Raw genomic sequence first — 11,029 nt, forward strand, 5'->3', positions numbered from 1 at the left:
TGCCCTGCCACGGCCCGCATGTCTTGCCACGGCCTCGGACCGCATGCCTTGCTACGGCGTCGCCCAACATGCCATGCCACGGCCTCGGCTCGCATGCCTTGCTACGGCGTCGCCCAACATGCCATGGCACGGTCTTGGTCAGCATGCCATGCCATGGCACCGCCTTGTGCAGCGTTGGCCAGCATGCCTTGGCCGGCATGCCATGCCAATGCCTTGGGCCAACATGGCGTGCCACGGGCTGGGCGAGCATGGCATGCCACGGGCTGGGCGAGCATGCCACGCCACGGCCTTGGCTAGCAGCAAGGCATGCCACGGCCTCGGCGAGCATGCCATGCCATGGCCAAGGCAGTGGGCAAGGCCAAGTCCCTGTGCAAGGCATGGCCAAGGCCAAGGCCGCGGGCAAAGGCCAAGGCCAAGGCCATGGCATGCCACCGCCTTGATCGAACTTTTTGAACATGATTCTTTTATAATCTTATCCAAACCGTGCAACACAATTAAAAATGCACTACAATCAATTTTAAATGTCATTCCCTATTTTTTTGCAATTTTCCTTGAGGTTTTCGAATTTTTAAAGCCCTTATTTGGCAAAAAAAATCAAAATAAAATAAAAAAAATGAAAAAATAATTTAATAATTTCTATAATTACTAGTGAATCATCCTTTAATTATTGGAATTTTTCCATAATTTTTTGACCATTTTTATTAATTTTTATTATTTTTAAAGTATTAAAATCGAAATAAATTAAAATAAAATATTTTCGGTAAAAAAATATTTTTTTTAATTTTTTTTATGGTGTATTAAATTATTTCCTACAACTTTCATGTTGAAAGTTTTGGCAAAAAACCATTACTTTTTAAAAAAACCCCATTATGACTCCTCGAACATGCTTGATGTTTCCTCCTGCCAGATTGAAAAGGGCTTAACAGGCTATTATAAGGGGGGGGCACCTCCCTTGCCCAGGCAAGGCAGTGGCAGGTACGCCCCATGTTGGGCGCGGCCTGGGCTGCGGCCTTGGGTTACATGCACTGCGGCTCGACCGCGGCCTGGGCTGCGGCCTGGGGCGGCTCGGCCGCGGCCTTGGGCGGCTCGGGCGCGGCCTGGGCGCGGCCTTGGGCGGCCTGGGCGCGGCCTTGCGCGGCCTGGGCGCGGCCTTGGGCGGCCTGGGCGCGGCCTGGGCGCGGCCTGGACCGCGGCCTTGGGCGCGGCCTAGAGCAGCATGGCGTGGCATGCGCGCGAGCGTGGGCGGCCTGGCATGCGCGCGGCGTGGGCAGCACGGCATGGCATGCGCACGGCCTGGGCGGCCTGGCATGCAGCCGAGCTGGCATGCCCGCGGCGTGGGCAGCACGGCATGGCATGCCCACGGCCTGGGCGGCCTGGCATGCAGCCGGCCTGGGCAGCACGGCATGGCATGCGCACGGCCTGGGCGGCCTGGCATGCAGCCGGCCTGGCATGCCCGCAGCGTGGGCAGCACGGCATGGCATGCGCACGGCCTGGGCGGCCTGGCATGCAGCCGGCCTGGGCAGCACGGCCTGGCATGCGCACGGCCTGGGCGGCCTGGCATGCAGCCGGCCAGGGCAGCCTGGCCTGGCATGCCCGCGGCGTGGGCAGCGTGGCCTGTGCGAATACCGCTCGCGTGGTCTTTTTGACCACGGTGCGCGTGTTGCGCGCATGGTCGCGCACGCCTTTGCACGCCTTCGCACGCAACGCACGTCTAGTGATAACAACCGCAGCCGAGGCAGCCCAGCCCCAAGGCCAAGGCCAGCAGCATGGCATGCCACGGCCAAGGCAGCCCAGCCAAAGCCAGCAGCATGCCATGCCAAGGCCAAGGCCAGCAGCATGCCATGCCACGGCCAAGGCAGCCCAGCCAAAGCCAGCAGCATGCCATGCCAAGGCCAAGGCCAGCAGCATGCCATGCCACGGCCAAGGCAGGCCAGCCAAAGCCAGCAGCATGCCATGCCAAGGCCAAGGCCAGCAGCATGCCATGCCACGGCCAAGGCAGCCCATCCAAAGCCAGCAGCATGCCATGCCAAGGCCAAGGCAGCCCAGCCAAAGCCAGCAGCATGCCATGCCAAGGCCAAGGCCAGCAGCATGCCATGCCACGGCCAAGGCAGGCTAGCCAAAGCCAGCAGCATGCCATGCCAAGGCCAAGGCCAGCAGCATGCCATGCCACGGCCAAGGCAGCCCAGCCAAAGCCAGCAGCATGCCATGCCAAGGCCAAGGCCGGCAGCATGGCATGCCACGGCCAAGGCAGCCCAGCCAAAGCCAGCAGCATGCCATGCCAAGGCCAAGGCCAGCAGCATGCCATGCCACGGCCAAGGCAGCCCAGCCAAAGCCAGCAGCATGCCATGCCAAGGCCAAGGCCAGCAGCATGCCATGCCACGGCCAAGGCAGCCCAGCCAAAGCCAGCAGCATGCCATGCCAAGGCCAAGGCCAGCAGCATGCCATGCCAAAGCCAAGGCCAGCAGCATGCCATGCCAAGGCAGGCCAGCCAAAGCCAGCAGCATGCCATGCCAAGCCAAGGCCAGCAGCATGCCATGCCACGGCCAAGGCATCCCAGCCAAAGCCAGCAGCATGCCATGCCAAGCCAAGGCCAGCAGCATGCCATGCCACGGCCAAGGCAGGCCAGCCAAAGCCAGCAGCATGCCATGCCATGGCCAAGGCCAGCAGCATGCCATGCCTCCGCCAAGGCAGGCCAGCCAAAGCCAGCAGCATGCCATGCCAAACCAAGGCCAGCAGCATGCCATGCCAAGGCCAAGGCAGCCCAGCCAAAGCCAGCAGCATGCCATGCCAAGGCCAAGGCCAGCAGCATGCCATGCCACGGCCATGGCAGCCCAGCCAAAGCCAGCAGCATGCCATGCCAAGGCCAAGGCCAGCAGCATGCCATGCCACGGCCAAGGCAGGCCAGCCAAAGCCAGCAGCATGCCATGCCAAGGCCAACGCCAGCAGCATGCCATGCCACGGCCAAGGCAGGCCAGCCAAAGCCAGCAGCATGCCATGCCAAGCCAAGGCCAGCAGCATGCCATGCCAAGCCAAGGCCAGCAGCATGCCATGCCAAGGCCAAGGCAGCCCAGCCAAAGCCAGCAGCATGCCATGCCAAGGCCAAGGCCAGCAGCATGCCATGCCACGGCCAAGGCAGGCCAGCCAAAGCCAGCAGCATGCCATGCCATGGCCAAGGCCAGCAGCATGCCATGCCTCGGCCAAGGCAGGCCAGCCAAAGCCAGCAGCATGCCATGCCAAGCCAAGGCCAGCAGCATGCCATGCCAAGGCCAAGGCAGCCCAGCCAAAGCCAGCAGCATGCCATGCCAAGGCCAAGGCCAGCAGCATGCCATGCCACGGCCATGGCAGCCCAGCCAAAGCCAGCAGCATGCCATGCCAAGGCCAAGGCCAGCAGCATGCCATGCCACGGCCAAGGCAGCCCAGCCAAAGCCAGCAGCATGCCATGCCAAGGCCAAGGCCAGCAGCATGCCATGCCACGGCCAAGGCAGGCCAGCCAAAGCCAGCAGCATGCCATGCCAAGGCCAAGGCCAGCAGCATGCCATGCCACGGCCAAGGCAGGCCAGCCAAAGCCAGCAGCATGCCATGCCAAGCCAAGGCCAGCAGCATGCCATGCCAAGGCCAAGGCAGCCCAGCCAAAGCCAGCAGCATGCCATGCCAAGGCCAAGGCCAGCAGCATGCCATGCCACGGCCAAGGCAGCCCAGCCAAAGCCAGCAGCATGCCATGCCAAGGCCAAGGCCAGCAGCATGCCATGCCACGGCCAAGCCAGGCCAGCCAAAGCCAGCAGCATGCCATGCCAAGCCAAGGCCAGCAGCATGCCATGCCAAGGCCAAGGCAGCCCAGCCAAAGCCAGCAGCATGCCATGCCAAGGCCAAGGCCAGCAGCATGCCATGCCACGGCCAAGGCAGCCCAGCCAAAGCCAGCAGCATGCCATGCCAAGGCCAAGGCCAGCAGCATGCCATGCCACGGCCAGGGCAGGCCAGCCAAAGCCAGCAGCATGCCATGCCACGGCCAAGGCAGCCCAGCCAAAGCCAGCAGCATGCCATGCCAAGGCCAAGGCCAGCAGCATGCCATGCCACGGCCAAGGCAGGCGAGCCAAAGCCAGCAGCATGCCATGCCAAGGCCAAGGCCAGCAGCATGCCATGCCACGGCCAAGGCAGCCCAGCCAAAGCCAGCAGCATGCCATGCCAAGGCCAAGGCCAGCAGCATGCCATGCCACGGCCAAGGCAGCCCAGCCACAGCCAGCAGCATGCCATGCCAAGGCCAAGGCCAGCAGCATGGCATGCCACGGCCAAGGCAGCCCAGCCAAAGCCAGCAGCATGCCATGCCAAGGCCAAGGCCAGCAGCATGCCATGCCACGGCCAAGGCAGGCCAGCCAAAGCCAGCAGCATGCCATGCCAAGCCAAGGCCAGCAGCATGCCATGCCAAGGCCAAGGCAGCCCAGCCAAAGCCAGCAGCATGCCATGCCAAGGCCAAGGCCAGCAGCATGCCATGCCACGGCCAAGGCAGCCCAGCCAAAGCCAGCAGCATGCCATGCCAAGGCCAAGGCCAGCAGCATGCCATGCCACGGCCAAGGCAGCCCAGCCAAAGCCAGCAGCATGCCATGCCAAGCCAAGGCCAGCAGCATGCCATGCCAAGGCCAAGGCAGCCCAGCCAAAGCCAGCAGCATGGCATGCCAAGGCCAAAGCCAGCAGCATGCCATGCCACGGCCAAGGCAGCCCAGCCAAAGCCAGCAGCATGCCATGCCAAGGCCAAGGCCAGCAGCATGCCATGCCAAGGCCAAGGCCAGCAGCATGCCATGCCACGGCCAAGGCAGGCCAGCCAAAGCCAGCAGCATGCCATGCCAAGGCCAAGGCCAGCAGCATGCCATGCCACGGCCAAGGCAGGCCAGCCAAAGCCAGCAGCATGCCATGCCAAGCCAAGGCCAGCCGCATGCCATGCCAAGGCCAAGGCAGCCCAGCCAAAGCCAGCAGCATGCCATGCCAAGGCCAAGGCCAGCAGCATGCCATGCCACGGCCAAGGCAGCCCAGCCAAAGCCAGCAGCATGCCATGCCAAGCCAAGGCCAGCAGCATGCCATGCCAAGGCCAAGGCAGCCCAGCCAGAGCCAGCAGCATGCCATGCCAAGGCCAAGGCCAGCAGCATGCCAGGCCACGGCCAAGGCAGCCCAGCCAGAGGCAGCAGCACGCCATGCCAAGGCCAAGGCCGGCAGCATGCCATGCCACGGCCAAGGCAGGCCAGCCAAAGCCAGCAGCATGCCATGCCAAGCCAAGGCCAGCCGCATGCCATGCCAAGGCCAAGGCAGCCCAGCCAAAGCCAGCAGCATGCCATGCCAAGGCCAAGGCCAGCAGCATGCCATGCCACGGCCAAGGCAGCCCAGCCAAAGCCAGCAGCATGCCATGCCAAGCCAAGGCCAGCAGCATGCCATGCCAAGGCCAAGGCAGCCCAGCCAGAGCCAGCAGCATGCCATGCCAAGGCCAAGGCCAGCAGCATGCCAGGCCACGGCCAAGGCAGGCCAGCCAAAGCCAGCAGCATGCCATGCCAAGGCCAAGGCCGGCAGCATGGCATGCCACGGCCAAGGCAGCCCAGCCAAAGCCAGCAGCATGCCATGCCAAGGCCAAGGCCAGCAGCATGCCATGCCACGGCCAAGGCAGCCCAGCCAAAGCCAGCAGCATGCCATGCCAAGGCCAAGGCCAGCAGCATGCCATGCCACGGCCAAGGCAGGCCAGCCAAAGCCAGCAGCATGCCATGCCAAGCCAAGGCCAGCAGCATGCCATGCCAAGGCCAAGGCAGCCCAGCCAAAGCCAGCAGCATGCCATGCCAAGGCCAAGGCCAGCAGCATGCCATGCCACGGCCATGGCAGCCCAGCCAAAGCCAGCAGCATGCCATGCCAAGGCCAAGGCCAGCAGCATGCCATGCCACGGCCAAGGCAGCCCAGCCAAAGCCAGCAGCATGCCATGCCAAGGCCAAGGCCAGCAGCATGCCATGCCACGGCCAAGGCAGGCCAGCCAAAGCCAGCAGCATGCCATGCCAAGGCCAAGGCCAGCAGCATGCCATGCCACGGCCAAGGCAGGCCAGCCAAAGCCAGCAGCATGCCATGCCAAGCCAAGGCCAGCAGCATGCCATGCCAAGGCCAAGGCAGCCCAGCCAAAGCCAGCAGCATGCCATGCCAAGGCCAAGGCCAGCAGCATGCCATGCCACGGCCAAGGCAGCCCAGCCAAAGCCAGCAGCATGCCATGCCAAGGCCAAGGCCAGCAGCATGCCATGCCACGGCCAAGCCAGGCCAGCCAAAGCCAGCAGCATGCCATGCCAAGCCAAGGCCAGCAGCATGCCATGCCAAGGCCAAGGCAGCCCAGCCAAAGCCAGCAGCATGCCATGCCAAGGCCAAGGCCAGCAGCATGCCATGCCACGGCCAAGGCAGCCCAGCCAAAGCCAGCAGCATGCCATGCCAAGGCCAAGGCCAGCAGCATGCCATGCCACGGCCAGGGCAGGCCAGCCAAAGCCAGCAGCATGCCATGCCACGGCCAAGGCAGCCCAGCCAAAGCCAGCAGCATGCCATGCCAAGGCCAAGGCCAGCAGCATGCCATGCCACGGCCAAGGCAGGCGAGCCAAAGCCAGCAGCATGCCATGCCAAGGCCAAGGCCAGCAGCATGCCATGCCACGGCCAAGGCAGCCCAGCCAAAGCCAGCAGCATGCCATGCCAAGGCCAAGGCCAGCAGCATGCCATGCCACGGCCAAGGCAGCCCAGCCACAGCCAGCAGCATGCCATGCCAAGGCCAAGGCCAGCAGCATGGCATGCCACGGCCAAGGCAGCCCAGCCAAAGCCAGCAGCATGCCATGCCAAGGCCAAGGCCAGCAGCATGCCATGCCACGGCCAAGGCAGGCCAGCCAAAGCCAGCAGCATGCCATGCCAAGCCAAGGCCAGCAGCATGCCATGCCAAGGCCAAGGCAGCCCAGCCAAAGCCAGCAGCATGCCATGCCAAGGCCAAGGCCAGCAGCATGCCATGCCACGGCCAAGGCAGCCCAGCCAAAGCCAGCAGCATGCCATGCCAAGGCCAAGGCCAGCAGCATGCCATGCCACGGCCAAGGCAGCCCAGCCAAAGCCAGCAGCATGCCATGCCAAGCCAAGGCCAGCAGCATGCCATGCCAAGGCCAAGGCAGCCCAGCCAAAGCCAGCAGCATGGCATGCCAAGGCCAAAGCCAGCAGCATGCCATGCCACGGCCAAGGCAGCCCAGCCAAAGCCAGCAGCATGCCATGCCAAGGCCAAGGCCAGCAGCATGCCATGCCAAGGCCAAGGCCAGCAGCATGCCATGCCACGGCCAAGGCAGGCCAGCCAAAGCCAGCAGCATGCCATGCCAAGGCCAAGGCCAGCAGCATGCCATGCCACGGCCAAGGCAGGCCAGCCAAAGCCAGCAGCATGCCATGCCAAGCCAAGGCCAGCCGCATGCCATGCCAAGGCCAAGGCAGCCCAGCCAAAGCCAGCAGCATGCCATGCCAAGGCCAAGGCCAGCAGCATGCCATGCCACGGCCAAGGCAGCCCAGCCAAAGCCAGCAGCATGCCATGCCAAGCCAAGGCCAGCAGCATGCCATGCCAAGGCCAAGGCAGCCCAGCCAGAGCCAGCAGCATGCCATGCCAAGGCCAAGGCCAGCAGCATGCCAGGCCACGGCCAAGGCAGCCCAGCCAGAGGCAGCAGCACGCCATGCCAAGGCCAAGGCCGGCAGCATGCCATGCCACGGCCAAGGCAGGCCAGCCACAGCCAGCAGCATGCCATGCCAAGCCAAGGCCAGCCGCATGCCATGCCAAGGCCAAGGCAGCCCAGCCAAAGCCAGCAGCATGCCATGCCAAGGCCAAGGCCAGCAGCATGCCATGCCACGGCCAAGGCAGCCCAGCCAAAGCCAGCAGCATGCCATGCCAAGCCAAGGCCAGCAGCATGCCATGCCAAGGCCAAGGCAGCCCAGCCAGAGCCAGCAGCATGCCATGCCAAGGCCAAGGCCAGCAGCATGCCAGGCCACGGCCAAGGCAGGCCAGCCAAAGCCAGCAGCATGCCATGCCAAGGCCAAGGCCGGCAGCATGGCATGCCACGGCCAAGGCAGCCCAGCCAAAGCCAGCAGCATGCCATGCCAAGGCCAAGGCCAGCAGCATGCCATGCCACGGCCAAGGCAGCCCAGCCAAAGCCAGCAGCATGCCATGCCAAGGCCAAGGCCAGCAGCATGCCATGCCACGGCCAAGGCAGGCCAGCCAAAGCCAGCAGCATGCCATGCCAAGCCAAGGCCAGCAGCATGCCATGCCAAGGCCAAGGCAGCCCAGCCAAAGCCAGCAGCATGCCATGCCAAGGCCAAGGCCAGCAGCATGCCATGCCACGGCCAAGGCAGCCCAGCCAAAGCCAGCAGCATGCCATGCCAAGGCCAAGGCCAGCAGCATGCCATGCCACGGCCAAGGCAGGCCAGCCAAAGCCAGCAGCATGCCATGCCAAGGCCAAGGCCAGCAGCATGCCATGCCACGGCCAAGGCAGGCCAGCCAAAGCCAGCAGCATGCCATGCCAAGCCAAGGCCAGCAGCATGCCATGCCAAGGCCAAGGCAGCCCAGCCAAAGCCAGCAGCATGCCATGCCAAGGCCAAGGCCAGCAGCATGCCATGCCACGGCCAAGGCAGGCCAGCCAAAGCCAGCAGCATGCCATGCCAAGGCCAAGGCCAGCAGCATGCCATGCCACGGCCAAGGCAGGCCAGCCAAAGCCAGCAGCATGCCATGCCAAGCCAAGGCCAGCAGCATGCCATGCCAAAGCCAAGGCAGCCCAGCCAAAGCCAGCAGCATGCCATGCCAAGGCCAAGGCCAGCAGCATGCCATGCCACGGCCAAGGCAGGCCAGCCAAAGCCAGCAGCATGCCATGCCAAGGCCAAGGCCAGCAGCATGCCATGCCACGGCCAGGGCAGGCCAGCCAAAGCCAGCAGCATGCCATGCCAAGGCAAGGCCAGCAGCATGCCATGCCAAGGCCACGGCAGCCCAGCCAAAGCCAGCCGCATGCCATGCCAAGGCCAAGGCCAGCAGCATTCCATGCCACGGCCAAGGCAGGCCAGCCAAAGCCAGCAGCATGCCATGCCAGGCCAAGGCCAGCAGCATGCCATGCCAAGGCCAAGGCAGCCCAGCCAAAGCCAGCAGCATGCCATGCCAAGGCCAAGGCCAGCAGCATGCCATGCCACGGCCAAGGCAGGCCAGCCATAGCCAGCAGCATGCCATGCCAAGGCCAAGGCCAGCAGCATGCCATGCCACGGCCAAGGCAGCCCAGCCACAGCCAGCAGCATGCCATGCCAAGGCCAAGGCCAGCAGCATGGCATGCCACGGCCAAGGCAGCCCAGCCAAAGCCAGCAGCATGCCATGCCAAGGCCAAGGCCAGCAGCATGCCATGCCACGGCCAAGGCAGCCCAGCCACAGCCAGCAGCATGCCATGCCAAGGCCAAGGCCAGCAGCATGGCATGCCACGGCCAAGGCAGCCCAGCCAAAGCCAGCAGCATGCCATGCCAAGGCCAAGGCCAGCAGCATGCCATGCCACGGTCAAGGCAGCCCAGCCAAAGCCAGCAGCATGCCATGCCAAGGCCAAGGCCAGCAGCATGCCATGCCACGGCCAAGGCAGGCCAGCCAAAGCCAGCAGCATGCCATGCCAAGCCAAGGCCAGCAGCATGCCATGCCAAGGCCAAGGCAGCCCAGCCAAAGCCAGCAGCATGCCATGCCAAGGCCAAGGCCAGCAGCATGCCATGCCACGGCCAAGGCAGCCCAGCCAAAGGCAGCAGCATGCCATGCCAAGGCCAAGGCCAGCAGCATGCCATGCCACGGCCAAGGCCAAGGCCAAGGCAGCCCATCCGAAGCCAGCAACATTCCATGCCAAGGCCAACGCTGCCCAGCCAAGGCCAGCGACATGCCATGCCAAGGCCAAGCCCAGCCGCATGTCTTGCCACGGCCTTGTCCCGCAGCGTGGCGTGCCTTGGCCTTGGGCTAGAACATCGCATGCCACGCCCTTGGCAAGCAATCCCGTCCCTCGTGTAATTGCCATTTGGTTTGGCTTTGACTTACGTATATGTTGCCCTGCGAAATGCATGTCCCTCGGGTAATAGCCGTTTGGTTGCCTTTGACTTGCGAACACGTTGCTAGTGCTTTCCCCAGTGGAAGCTTGTTGGGAAAAGTATGTCCCTCGGAAGTTGCCTGTTGCATTCGAGCTATCCGATGCTTGCTCGGTTTCTCTAAGAGTTTTTGCACGTTCGTTGGGCTTTTTAATTATTTATTTACTCATAAAAATTATAATAAAATAAATAAAAAATAAAAAAATAATTGAAAAAATTACTGTAATTACTAGTGCCTCATCTTATAATTGTTGGAATTTTTCTAGAATTTTTTGAGTATTTTTAGTAATTTTTATTATTTTTTAAGTATTAAAATTGAAATAAATTAAAATAAAATATTCCGGTGGCCAAATATTTTTTTAAAATTTTTTTTATGGTGTATTAAATTATTTCATACAACTTTCATGTTGAAAGTTTTGGCAAAAAACCATTACTTTTTAAAAAAACCCCATTATGACTCCTCAAACATGGTTGATGTTTCCTCCTGCCAGATTGAAAAGGGCTTAACAGGCTATTATAAGGGGGGGGCACCTCCCTTAAGGCTGGCCAGCATGGCCAGGCCACAGGCCACGCCTATGCCTAGGCGGGCGCTTGGCACATGCCATCGCTTGGCTTGTGGCATTGGCTTGTGGCATCGAAACTACATAGCCAAGCACGGGATGTGTCGAGTGGCGGCCCGCGGTGGTGGCGGTGGCACGTTGGCCTAGGCCAGCATGCCATGCCACAGCCTTGGCCAGCAACATGGCATGCCAAAGCCTTGGCCAGCAGCATGCCATGCCCTGGCCTTGGCAAGCATGTCATGCCACGGCCTTGGCCAGCAGCATGCCATGCCCCGGCCTTCGCCAGCATGTCATGCCACGGCCTTGGCCAGCAGCATGCCATGCCACAGCCTTGGCCAGCAACATGGCATGCCAAAGCCTTG

Source organism: Camellia sinensis, unplaced genomic scaffold (genome assembly GCF_055761805.1).
Source record: "Camellia sinensis isolate YWXY unplaced genomic scaffold, ASM5576180v1 Unanchor6, whole genome shotgun sequence".
Classification (NCBI taxonomy): Eukaryota; Viridiplantae; Streptophyta; class Magnoliopsida; order Ericales; family Theaceae; genus Camellia; species Camellia sinensis.